Here is a 12,217-nt window from a genome sequence, read left to right on the forward strand (position 1 = left end):
AAAAAAAACCCTCCTTCGATGTGTTATTAATGTTTTAAGCTTCCAGATGGTTACAACTGAGGGCATTTCCTTGATCCCCCTTTAATTACCCCCTCCCCTTTCTTTCTAATGTATGCCTAAGTTATTTGCACCCAAAACAAGAAATGAGACTTAAGTTTTTAAGCATTTAAAACAGTTACCATACCAAAGCACAGCATACAGCATAAATTTCAGGTGTAATTTCTCAGCTTTTCCTTTATACAGAGCTATATTATGATGGGCTGCACAGAATTCTTCCAGTCTCCTCCCCATCAGCATATGGCTCATGGAGAAGGTACATGGATGCAGAATAACCCTTGTTGAAGCTGCAGTCGAAAGAGCTTGCAGTTTGCGATACGCAAAACTGCACAGATAGTACGGCGGAGGTCTGATGGGAACAGTGGTTTAGTGCTCTGCTTCTCTTCAATTCTCTAACATAATTGTAATTTGTACCTAAAGTCACACATGCACACACACACAAAAAAAAAAGATGCTCAAAATATACTTTAGCTACCATCACATTTATCCTGTAATAATGCAATATATGGACAAGAGCACACACAGAAATATAGATCAGTTTCTGGATGCATGCTTGAAGTTACTGTCAAAAGGAAACTACTATGACATTTCTTATCTACTTAAATCCACCACATTTGGAATTCTGCTCTTTTATATCTTACAGAAAGCCCTGTTAAACACTCATTTACATACATATGGCCATGAAAAAAGCATGTTGTCTTCCAAGTTGAGATTTACAGCCAAGAGTCACTATCATATCCATGTGAACCACTGAATGATGTTCCCAAAATGCAGCGGTAAGCAGGTGGTTCTTCAAAGGCAGGTGAAACACCTACAGGCACTAACATTTTTTCTTGTATTTAGACAAATGCGTAACATACCCTTGGTCTTCATCTCTTCTGATCTTCAAACTGCTAAGCAACCAAATGTTTTAGTGCTGAATTTATTTCTGAAGAGCTCCAGTGTACAAGACCAACCTGTACATTTCTGTATGTCCAACATAGTTCCCCTGAAGACCACAGTAACTTATCAGAACATAGTCCCAGCTTTTTATTCTAACAAAATCCAGTCTCATTAGTGCCAAATATTTAAAAGACTGAAAGATAAGCAACAGGAGGTTATTAGTTCTAATTCTGACCTGAATCAAGATCCCCAACCACATATATGCTGGCTCCAATAGGCACAGCTCCATACACAAAAGGAGGACTAATTGGGGTGTGGAGCAATGGTTATTCTCACGAGGGCCTGCACAACCCAGGATTAGAGCTGAGTGAGACAGCCTTGAACTCTCTCTGACTCAGCTGAGCCGAGGAGGCCTGGAGTCGAAGAAATGTAAGCAGAACGCTGAAACAGGAGCTTGCTGGCCGCAAGGAATGCACCGCTTATCACAAGGCATGCACCCTGCTGTTGCAGAGATATGTGTGTAAAACTTAGCTTAGCCAATAGCAATGTATAGACAGGCGTGTGAACAGGTTTATGTAGCCAATGAAAGATGTACAGCTGTCACGTAAACTATCACCAATGGTATAAATTAGGTGAGCCTGTGCAATAAATCGAACAAGAAGCGTAACTCATATTGGGATTGTCTTCTTGATTCGGGTCGCTCCTCCAACATTTGGCGCCCGAACAGGGACCTCGAGGTTGGACTCGGACTTCTCCAAACTGTGTCCGTCCGTTGCAGCAAAGGCACAGACGGGGGAAGCGGAGGAGCCGGCAGTGCAGGAAGCGTCTACTCGCAAAAGCAGCGCAGCTCGGCTACTGGCAAAAGCAGTGAAGCTCGGCTACTGGCAAAAGCGGCGCAGCTCGGCTACTAGCAAAAGCAGTGAAGCTCGGCTAGGAGGGACAGCTGATGTGGCCTGCGCACCCACACTTGCACGGGTAAGACCGCGCTCTAAAATCCGCCATGGATCGAGAGGCGGCACTCACACTTTTAGAACAATTACTTGCTAAGCGAGAGGCTAGTGTGAGCACAAAAAAGCTCAGAGAGCTATGTCAGTGGGCGAAGGAGAAAGGACATCTTAAGGACTCACAGCTAATGTTCATCATTGCTGAATGGAGGGAAACTGGGGACTCTTTGTGGGACGGTAGCATAGGAGAGAATAAGTCTGCTAAAGACCTGGAGGTCACCTGGAGGGAGGTCATAAATCAGCTGCAGCAGATTTGCCCCCCCCCTCGTTGTGTCTGGCACAGCACCTCAGAAGCCTCCTCGGTATAAGGGGGAAGATAAAGTGAAACGGCGGTCGAATCCGAAAGTACAAGTAGAAAGTGCAAATGCGGTCACCTTCGACCTAGAGGAAGAAGACCCCAAATTGGAATTGGAACCAGACCCAGAGTCTCCGGCAGAACCAGACTTGTACCCTTCCCTTCCTGACCCCAACTCAGACTCAGACAATTCAGACAGTTCGGTTCATCGGCAGATGCGATCCAGCCTCAGTGATGGTCAACTGCGACAGCTGCTGAAGAAATTAAAGTATTGGAGACAAAAGAAACCTCCGAACCCTCTGCCCCACCCTCCTACAGTCCAGTAGTAAAGAAAGGGGAATGGGAGGGGGGTGTTGGGCACGGGGTACGGGATTACAGTAATAACCCTGCTAAACGTTATCATCAAAGATGCAATTGTTATGGGGGAATTTTCGGCTATGGGTCCCTCGGCATTCCCGGTGTTTAACACTCCACAGGGGGGAAAAAGGTGGGAGGCATTGGATTTAAAGGCTGTAAAGGAGGTGCGTCAACCGGTAACATCCTACGGGTTAAAATCATCGTATACTCGGGCAATTATCGCACATATTTTTTCTGCATATATCCTAGCACCATATGATATCCATATAATAGCTCAATTGTTGCTTACTCCCCACCTTCAGATGTGATTTAAAGTGAGCACAGCAGAGGAAAAGGCTGGATACATGGCTACTGCCTTTGCTGCTGCTGTTAAACCCCTTTTACAATAAGGTTAGAGCGATCACGGGGGTACTAAAGATATGAGATGTTATAATTGTGGATGGACGGGACATTGTAAAAAAGAAACAGTGTACTGTAACAAAAACTAGTTCAGCAGCCCGCCGCCCCCTTGTCAGTGACTGAATGAATTGAAATTTGATCTTAGGACATCCGTTTTATGGATGTTTTCAGTCCTTCTTAAGGTGAAGGGAGCAACCTTTTTTACGTTAAAGTAAAAGTTCTGCATCAAGACCTGCAGTGGAAAGGTCTGTGATGAACTGTGGACTTATATACAACTCATTTAATACAATCTCTCTGTGATACTCATGTACTAGAAGCTGGTAAAAATAAGTATGTCCAGGTTTCTATCGACCTTTGGAGACCTTTATAAATACTGCTGGCTACTTCTTCCAACATAGGCTGGCCACCTGTGTTGGAATGAGTGTGCATTTTGGTCAGTATAAAAGCCCAAGCCTCATGCGATGTGGGGGAGGCAGAGCCTCTGCGGGGACGCCTGCTAAGGTTGAGCCTGCCACCTCGCACTGCGATGATGCTTCTTGGAGCTGGTTTTCCTGTTAGGGTCCACAGGGTCCTCGTGCCATGTTCTGTATGTGGGATTGTGTAGTGGAAGTAATGATTGTTGGGATTTTGTGCTTCAAATATTGTAGTTGTGTGGACTGTGCTTGTGGGATCCCATACGTGTGTGTGTGTGTGTGTGTGTGTGTGTTGAGGGCAGACGGTGTTCTGTGTATTTTTTGTTGTTGGGTTCATGTAAAAGTTTCTAATAGATAGTAGTTTAACATTTCAGACAAGAGAGGGTTAATGCAAAAGTGAGGTTGGTGGCAGATATTTATGGCTGCTGCTGAAGCAGGCAGGCAGCCGTAGCTGCTGCCGGGCAGGCAGGCGTTTGTAGCCATGCAAAGCAGGGTGAGCAACTTCAAAAAAAAAAAAAAAAAAAGGGAGTTATTTGATAAGAGTTCAGTCCCCATGTTCAAACACAGCTGCCCTCCGATTCGGCTCCCGGTGCTCCACCGGTGGAAGGACCAGGATGGACACCAGAGCCGAGGAGAGAAAAAACAAAACAAAACAAAATAAAGCAAAGCCAAGCTTAATATGTTTAAAGTAACCTGGGGATGAGTCCAAGACTTGGAGGAACAGATAGATCGGTTGAAACAAGTACTGCTAACTGAAAAAGCGAGAGGGGTAGTGCAACCACAAGCCTTACGAGCCGTCACCTAAGCAGCATCAGGGTGGCAGATACAGAACCTATCTACTTCTCAAGAACTGATAACCTGGAGGAGGGGGTATATTTGTGTCCTCCTGCCTACAGGTCCATGGCGAATGCCTGCAAAGTTTGTCAAGCCTTGCCATGAGCTGGACAGACGAATGGAGGAACCTGATGCCTCAGCTGCAGGAGCTGAATGTGAATACCCCAAGCAGAATGAGATAGAGAAAAACCAACGATTGCTAAACATCATTTGGGGGCAACTGAAAAGTAACAGCTTGAATATGTGTGTTTGTAAAGTAGTTATTGTTAGAGGCTTTGATTTTGTGTATGAAACCACCTGTATTTACTAGCCGGTTACTGATAACAAACTACACCTTGTATTATATGGATGCCACTTGTAAAAGAGATGTTAGAGTATGCAAATTTGTAGTAGCTGCTAGAAAATGCTAAGGCAAAAGATAGAAATATTCTAATACAACGGTAGTGTTATAAAGCAGGTAATGGAACAAATTAAGAGGGTGGGAGAATTCCACTGGTAAGAAATTTCTTTGGCTAGTCCCTTGCTGGCATCAGCATCTTCAACATGTTGCTGCACCCTGCAACAGTTACTCTGCTAATGTAAATCTGTGTGTGTGCCTTGCCATAATAACAACTTGGTATTGGATGAAGCAGGTGAAACTGCATTGACAACAAGATGCAAGGACTGAGGCTGACCAAATGCCTGCTACCACAATCAAGGGCAAGACTGGGTTGGCCTCTGTGCCTGCCACCAAGAAGAACCTTTAGCTCCACTGCTGGCTGCAACCCAGCAGGCGTGGAGTGGTGGGGACACATGCCATGCCAGACCTTGATGTGAAGGATGGCCTCTCCTGTTACCAGAGAGCCATACGTGTTGCATGAATCTCTCAGGCCATAGTAGCTCTATACACAAGGAGCTGCAACAACTCAAAGACAACTTGCACAAATTAAAAGAAGGTGACTTTTGGGACCTCACCTCTTGGTTAAGATCACTGGGACTAGGTTCTTGGCTAAGCAGTTGTCCTGGTTTTAGCAGCAGCAGTCATTTTTTCTCCTTCTTGGTAGCTGCTGCAGTGCTGTGTTTTGACTTTCGGGCTGGGAACAAAGCTGATAAAAATGATGTTTTGGTTTGGCCAAGGACTTTGTGAGTCTCATGCTCTGCCAGGGAGGAGGGGAAGCCGGGAGGAAGCAGAGACAGGACACCTGACCCAAACTGACCAAAGAGGTATTCCATACCACAGCACGTCATGCCCAGGGGGGAACTGGGAGGTACCCAGAAGGACAGGGGGTCGGCTGGGTCGGACTGGTGGTTCGGCGCGTGGTATTGTACTCCTTTCCTTTGCTATTTTCTCTTATCATTGTTGTAGTTGGTGGTAGCGGTGGTGATTCGTATTGTACATTAGTTGCTAGACTGTTCTTACCTCAGCCCGTGGGAGTTGCATTCCTTCGATTCTCCTCCCCATCCCTCTGGGAGTGGGGAAAGGGGGGGGCAGCCCCTGGGGAAGGGCCGGGACGGACTAACGTGGGCCTCGATTGCTTCCAGCCTGGCACCACTCACTGGGAGTAAGTGTACAAGCTGTCTTGGTTGGGGTTAAACCATGACAGCAGTATTTTAAGTCATTTTTTGCCTGTATGTGTCATGGTCAAGAAGAATAATTTTGAAAGACTGTGCACTGTGAGTTATTCTGGAGTAAGTTACTGTCAAAATAAGCAATGTTAAACAAGTCTAGTCTTTTAATCCAAGTCAAGCCAAAATGATATATGAATTAATATGTTTATATACTGATCTAAGTACATACTTAGACATATTCACTAAGTCAAACTCAGACCCTCATGGACTCTGGATTACGCCAGACCCTGTGTTCTCGTGTAATGAGAGCCAAGACACATATGAAAAATAATGCAGATTCATACTTGTGTACCTTGCTGCACATATCTGTATGCCAACATCATCTGATGGCTGAACTCACAGTACAAAACATTCTTCCCATTCAGAAAGAAAGTGAATATGCTGGAGTTCTGCACTTGCTTAAAAACAGCTGGCAAAGTGTGTAGTTCATTACGAAGCAAAGCATGCAATACATAGATAAAACTATTTTTAAAAGCACTATGAGGTTTTGTTTGAGACTGCTAGGATTTATATGCAGTGCTTCTGACCCACTGGTGTTAAATGATCTTGCAAACATATTCCTCCTTTCCATAAATCTCTCTCAACCCAACACTTTTAGACTTCTCTCAGTAATACACACATACATTGTCAATGTGGTATTGCAGTATTACTCCTCCACTGTGACTACAAAAAGAACATGTGCTGTGGAGTCTGAAGGTACTTATATCCTTCACAATGACTTTTGGAAGCTGCTGGTTTGAATGGGATTAATCATCTTTATTTATTTAAGAATTGCTGAAGAAATGCACTTTGCAATTATAAAATCACCTTGTAGAAATTGCATAATGCTTAATATGAAGAAGCACTCTTTGTATAGATCACATGAACTATGCACTAAGGAAATAAGAGAGAAGTACTGTCCACCCTGGTAAAATCTATAGCGTCACTTGAGTAATGATGCACAGCAGAGATTATGATACCCAGTGCAAGTGAAACTGCTTAACTAATCAGATATGCTAAATACCAATGTGTATAAGGTTTTCACCTCTTTCACGGACACCCTCTTGTCATGGGGAAAGAGCTTGCATGCCCTTGTGAGGTTGGGAGCTATGCTGGTGGTGGCATATGCCTCCAGCAGGGTTTCCCATGCCAGACAGGTCTCAACTGAAGGGTCAGACAAAGTGTGTCCATGGGCAGGATGAGCTCACTAGCCTTTGGGCAACCATCCTAGAAGAAGGACAACTCTAACTTCAAACAAGGGCAGATGGAGCTCCTTTAGCCCTGTAAGGCCATCCATCTAAGAGAAGGATACTCTAATCAAACCTATGACCTGAGAACTTTACTGTCTCCCTCCAAGCTCACTAGGTCCTGGCAGACAAACCTCAGGTGTAAAGGGTGAGGCCAGTTCTGCGCACGCCTTGCCTGGCCTAAAATAAATCCACTGCGCAGGCCCGAAGGGTTTACCCACACTTGCAAAGCCCTGTAGCGACAGGCGAGGGATGAAATGGCAAGTGATAAGGTACACTGGAAGTCGCAGACCCAACCATGCATGCAGGTGGTTCAGGACATTGGTTGCTCGAGATTGACCCAGGAGATGACAGTCTTGTTCGGCAACATCCTGAATGACCAAGCAGCCTTTTTTCAAGGAGAGCACTGCTTGCTCCATATGGAGAGAGGCCTAGAAAAGGTGGCCTAACCAAAGCTCATCTCCCCCTCCACCTGGTTGGCTACAGTGAGCACCGTTCTGTGCTAATTGCCCACAAACTGTCACGACTCAACACTGATATTGCTGCTCTCAGCGAAGTTCACCTTCATGAGGAAGGCAGCCTTAAGGAACATGGTGCCATCTATGCACTCCACTGGTCAGGTAAAACCAAAACTGAAAGTCATCTTTCTGGAGTTGGCTTCATGATTAAAATTTTCATTATTAAAAATAGCATCCTGCAGTCCTCTGTAGAATCCTTTGGGTTTTTCTTAAAGAAAAACAAAGACTGGGTTGACGATAACAATCAGAAGGTCCAGTAAATGCTGACAAAGAAGAGATCTGCCCATCAAGCACACCTCACTCAGCCACTTTGCCATGTAAGAAAAGCAGCCTTTTGTCTTGCATGCAGTAAACTCCAACAGAAGCTTCAAGACGTCCAGAACAACTGGTGGCTCAACCTAGCAGAAAAGACTAAATTATGTGCAGATTTGGGTGACCACAGAGGATTCTATGAGGCTCTGAAGGCAGTGTATGGATCCACATTTCAGGTTCAAAGCCCCTTACTTAGTGCAGGTGGCTAAACGCTTCTTACAGATAAAATCTCCATCCTGAATCGTTGGTCTGAACATTTTCAAACACTCTTTAGTGCAAACCGTGTAGTCCAAGGTGAAGAAATCCATCACATTTTACAACATCCGGTGAAAAATGAATTGGATTTAGCCCCTACCATGGGAGAGACTCTTAAGGCTATACAGCAGGTGAGAACTGGCAAGGCAGCTGGGGTTGACGGATTCCCACCCGAAATCTGGAAGCACAGAGTCCAAGTAATTCATGCTAAATTTCACAAGTTAGTTGTGTGCTGTTAGGGACAAGGTATAAAGAAGGCAGAGGTGCTGAATGCCTTCTTTGCCTCTGTCTTTACTCCTGCAGACTCTCCCCAGGGGCCCCAGATTCCTATTGCCCCAGAAGGAGTCAGGGCAAAGGAGGAGCTTGTTTTGGTAGATGAGGATTGGGTTAGGGATCAGCTATGCAATCTGGACATCTATAAATCGATGGGTCCGGATGGAATGCACCCACGGGTGCTGAGGGAGCTGGAGGAGGTCATTGCTAGGCCACGCTCCATCTTTTTTGGTAAGTCGTGGGAAACGGGAGAGGTGCCTGAGGATTGGAGGATGGCAAATGTCACACCAGTCTATAAGGAGGGCAAGAAGGAGGACCCGGGTAATTATAGACCAGTCAGCCTTACCTCCGTCCCTGGAAAGGTGATGGAACAACTTATTCTTGACTCCATTTCTAGGCATATCGAGGATGAGGGGGTTATTAAGAACAGCCAACATGGTTTTACCAAGAGGAAGTCATGTTTGACCAACCTTATAGCCTTCTATGAGGAAGTGACTAGGTGGAGGGATGATGGTAGAGCAGTAGATGTGTTTTTTCTTGATTTCAGTAAGGCATTTGATACTGTCTCCCACAGCATTCTCATAGATAAGCTAAGGAAGTGTGGGTTTGACGATCAGGTAGTGAGGTGGATCAAGAACTGGTTGGAAGGAAGAAGGCAGAGAGTTGTGGTCAGTGGTGCAGAGTCTAGCTGGAGGTCTGTGACTAGTGGAGTCCCTCAGGGGTCGGTGCTGGGACCAGTGCTGTTTAATATTTTCATCAACGACCTGGATGAGGGAACCGAGTGTACTCTCAGCAAGTTCGCTGATGACACTAAACTGGGAGGAATGGCTGACACACCAGAAGGCTGTGCTGCCATTCAGTGAGACCTGGACAGGCTGGAGAGTTGGGCAGGGAGAAATTTGATGAAATTCAACAAGGGCAAGTGTAGAGTCTTGCATCTGGGGAAGAACAACCCCATGTACCAGTACAGGTTGGGGACTGACCTGCTGGAAAGTAGCGAAGGGGAAAGGGACCTGGGGGTCCTGGTGGATAGGAGGATGAACATGAGCCAGCAATGTGCCCTTGTGGCCAAGAAGGCCAATGGCATCCTGGGGTGCATTAGAAAGGGTGTGGTTAGTAGGTCAAGAGAGGTTCTCCTCCCCCTCTATTCTGCCTTGGTGAGGCCGCATCTGGAATATTGCGTCCAGTTCTGGGCCCCTCAGTTCAAGAAGGACAGGGAATTGCTTGAAAGAGTCCAGCGCAGAGCCACAAAGATGATTAAGGGAGTGGAACACCTCCCTTATGAGGAGAGGCTGAAGGAGCTGGGTCTCTTCAGCTTGGAGAAGAGGAGACTGAGGGGTGACCTCATCAGTGTTTACAAATATGTAACGGGTGGGTGTCATGATGATGGAGCTAGGCTTTTTTCAGTGATGTCCAGTGATAGGACAAGGGGCAATGGGTGTAAACTGGAGCATAGAAGGTTCCACGTTAACATCAGGAAGAATTTCTTTACTGTGAGAGTGACAGAGCACTGGAACAGGTTGCCCAGGGGGGTTGTGGAGTCTCCCACATTGGAGATATTCAAGGCTCGCCTGGACAAGTTCCTGTGTGATGTACTCTAGGTTACCCTGCTCTTGCAGGGGGGTTGGACCAGATGATCTCTCGAGGTCCCTTCCAACCCTTGGGATTCTCTGATTCTGTGGGATTCTGTAAACTACCATCAGGTTTTCGTGATGCAATCATCATCACTCTATATAAGAAAAAAGTTGTAAAGTCAGACTGCTCAAGCTACCGAGGTATAACTCTGCTCTCCATTGCTGGAAAAATCCTTGCAAGAATACTATTGAACAGATTAGTACCTGCTATCGCAGAAGAACTTCTACCTGAAAGTCAGTGTGGTTTCAGAGCTAACAGAAGTACCACAGACATGGTATTTGTTCTCAGACAACTGCAAGAGAAGTGTAGAGAACAGAATAAGGGGCTCTCTGTAACTTTTATTGACGTCACCAAAGCTTTTGACACCATGAGTAGAAAAGGCCTGTAGCTGATCTTTGAACGATTAGATTGTCCCCCCAAGTTCCTCAAAATGATTATTCTGTTACATGAGGATCAGCACAGCCAAGTCAGATAGGGCGATGCACTCTCTGAGCCCTTCCCAATAACCAATGGTGTGAAACAAGGTTGCGTTCTTGCACCAGCTTTATTCACAGTCTTCTTCAGCATGATGCTCCAAAGGGCTACGGTAGACCTCAATGAACAAAATGGCATTTATATTTGATATCGTACTGATGGGAGCCTATTCAATCTAAGGCGACTGAAGGTCCACGCTAAGACACTAAATCACCTTGTCTGTGAACTGCTTTTTGCTGACAATGCCACCCTTGTTGCCCACACAGAAGCAGCTCTGCTGCATTTAACATCTTGCTTTGCTGAGGCAGCTGAGCTTTCTGGGCTGGAAGTCATCTTGAAGAAGACAGTAGTTCTATATCAACCTGCACCACAGGATTATTATCAACATCCCCACATTACCATTGGCGAGTCAGACCTTAAGTCAGTTCAGCTCTTCAGCTATCTGGGCAGCATCATTTCCTCGGATGCCATGATTGACAAAGAGATAGACAACAGAATAGCAAAGGCATATAGAGCCTTTGGAAAACACCATAAAAGAGTCTGGTGCAAGAAACATCTGAAGAAAAGTTCAAAGATTAGTATCTATAGAGCCATTGTACTGTCTACTCTTTTATATGGGTCTGAATCATGGGTCATCTACTGCCATCTCCTGAGACTCCTCGAATGCTTTCATCAGCACTGCCTCCATACAATTATAAACATTCATTGGACTGACTGTGTGTCAAATGTTACTGACCTCAAACAGGCAGGGGTCACCAGTACTGAGGCCATATTGCTGAAATTGCAGCTGCACTGGGCAGAGCATGTCTCTAGGATGAAGGATCATCACCTCAGTAAGATTGTGTATTACAGTGAACTTGCCACCGGTTGCCGCAAGAGAAGTGCCCCAAAGAAGAGATACAAGGACTCCAAGAAACAATACCTTATCCTTGGCCATATTGACTACCATCAGTGGTCCACCTTGGCCTCCAATTGGGAGACTTGGAGACACACCATAGGTAATGCCGTAGTCTCCTTCGAGAACACATGTAGAACTAGTCTTGAGGAGAAAAGACAACGTAGAAAGAATCGTGCCCCGCCTATACCACCCAAGGAGACCTTTCTTTGTTCTTTTTGCAACCAGATTTGCCTATCCCACATTGGCCTTTTTAGTCATAAGTGTGCTCATAGTAAGTGTGGGTAAGCCCTTCCCAAATCTTCGTTCACAAAGTCAAGCCATGATGATGACGATGATAAAGTTTTCACAGACTTAAAAGCATATTTTTTAAGCTTTCACCCTTCACTCAGACTAAAGCAATTTAGATTTGTTTTCTGCTATTTCTGAATCAACCCAGGAAACAATACCTTCATGTTTTCCAGAGGGTCAACCTGCCTTCATTTGGTATTTGATATTTGTAAAACACCATTATAATGAAATTTTGGTAATTTTCAAGATTCAATCTTACTTCAAAGAAGAATACCAGACAAAGTATTTTGTCTCAGTATTTAGCAGGCAGAGATATTTGCTAACTGCACTCCGAAAGCAAGTCCCTTTATGGCTAATTTGGCTCTTTTCCACATCAGTTCAACCACTCAGGTCTTAGAGTCACTGCCATAGCCACCCTGACGGGCATCATCCATGCCCACAGCCTTCCAAGGGTACTAAAATCGGGGTAAAGCTAAAGTAGTAGGAGAA

The 12,217-nt window shown here is 45.3% G+C and overlaps 1 pseudogene; it reads right to left on the reverse strand.

Annotated features, from left to right (window-relative positions):
- Positions 1–302: 302 nt before the first annotated feature.
- LOC133222422 (gigaxonin-like) overlaps positions 303–12,217 on the reverse strand; it is a 44,797-nt pseudogene continuing 32,882 nt past the window's right edge.

The sequence above is a fragment of the Neopsephotus bourkii genome, unplaced genomic scaffold (assembly GCF_033783945.1).
Source record: "Neopsephotus bourkii isolate Nb327-2 ecotype Australia unplaced genomic scaffold, CSIRO-AGI_Nbou_v1 NB_19, whole genome shotgun sequence".
NCBI lineage: Eukaryota > Metazoa > Chordata > Aves > Psittaciformes > Psittacidae > Neopsephotus > Neopsephotus bourkii.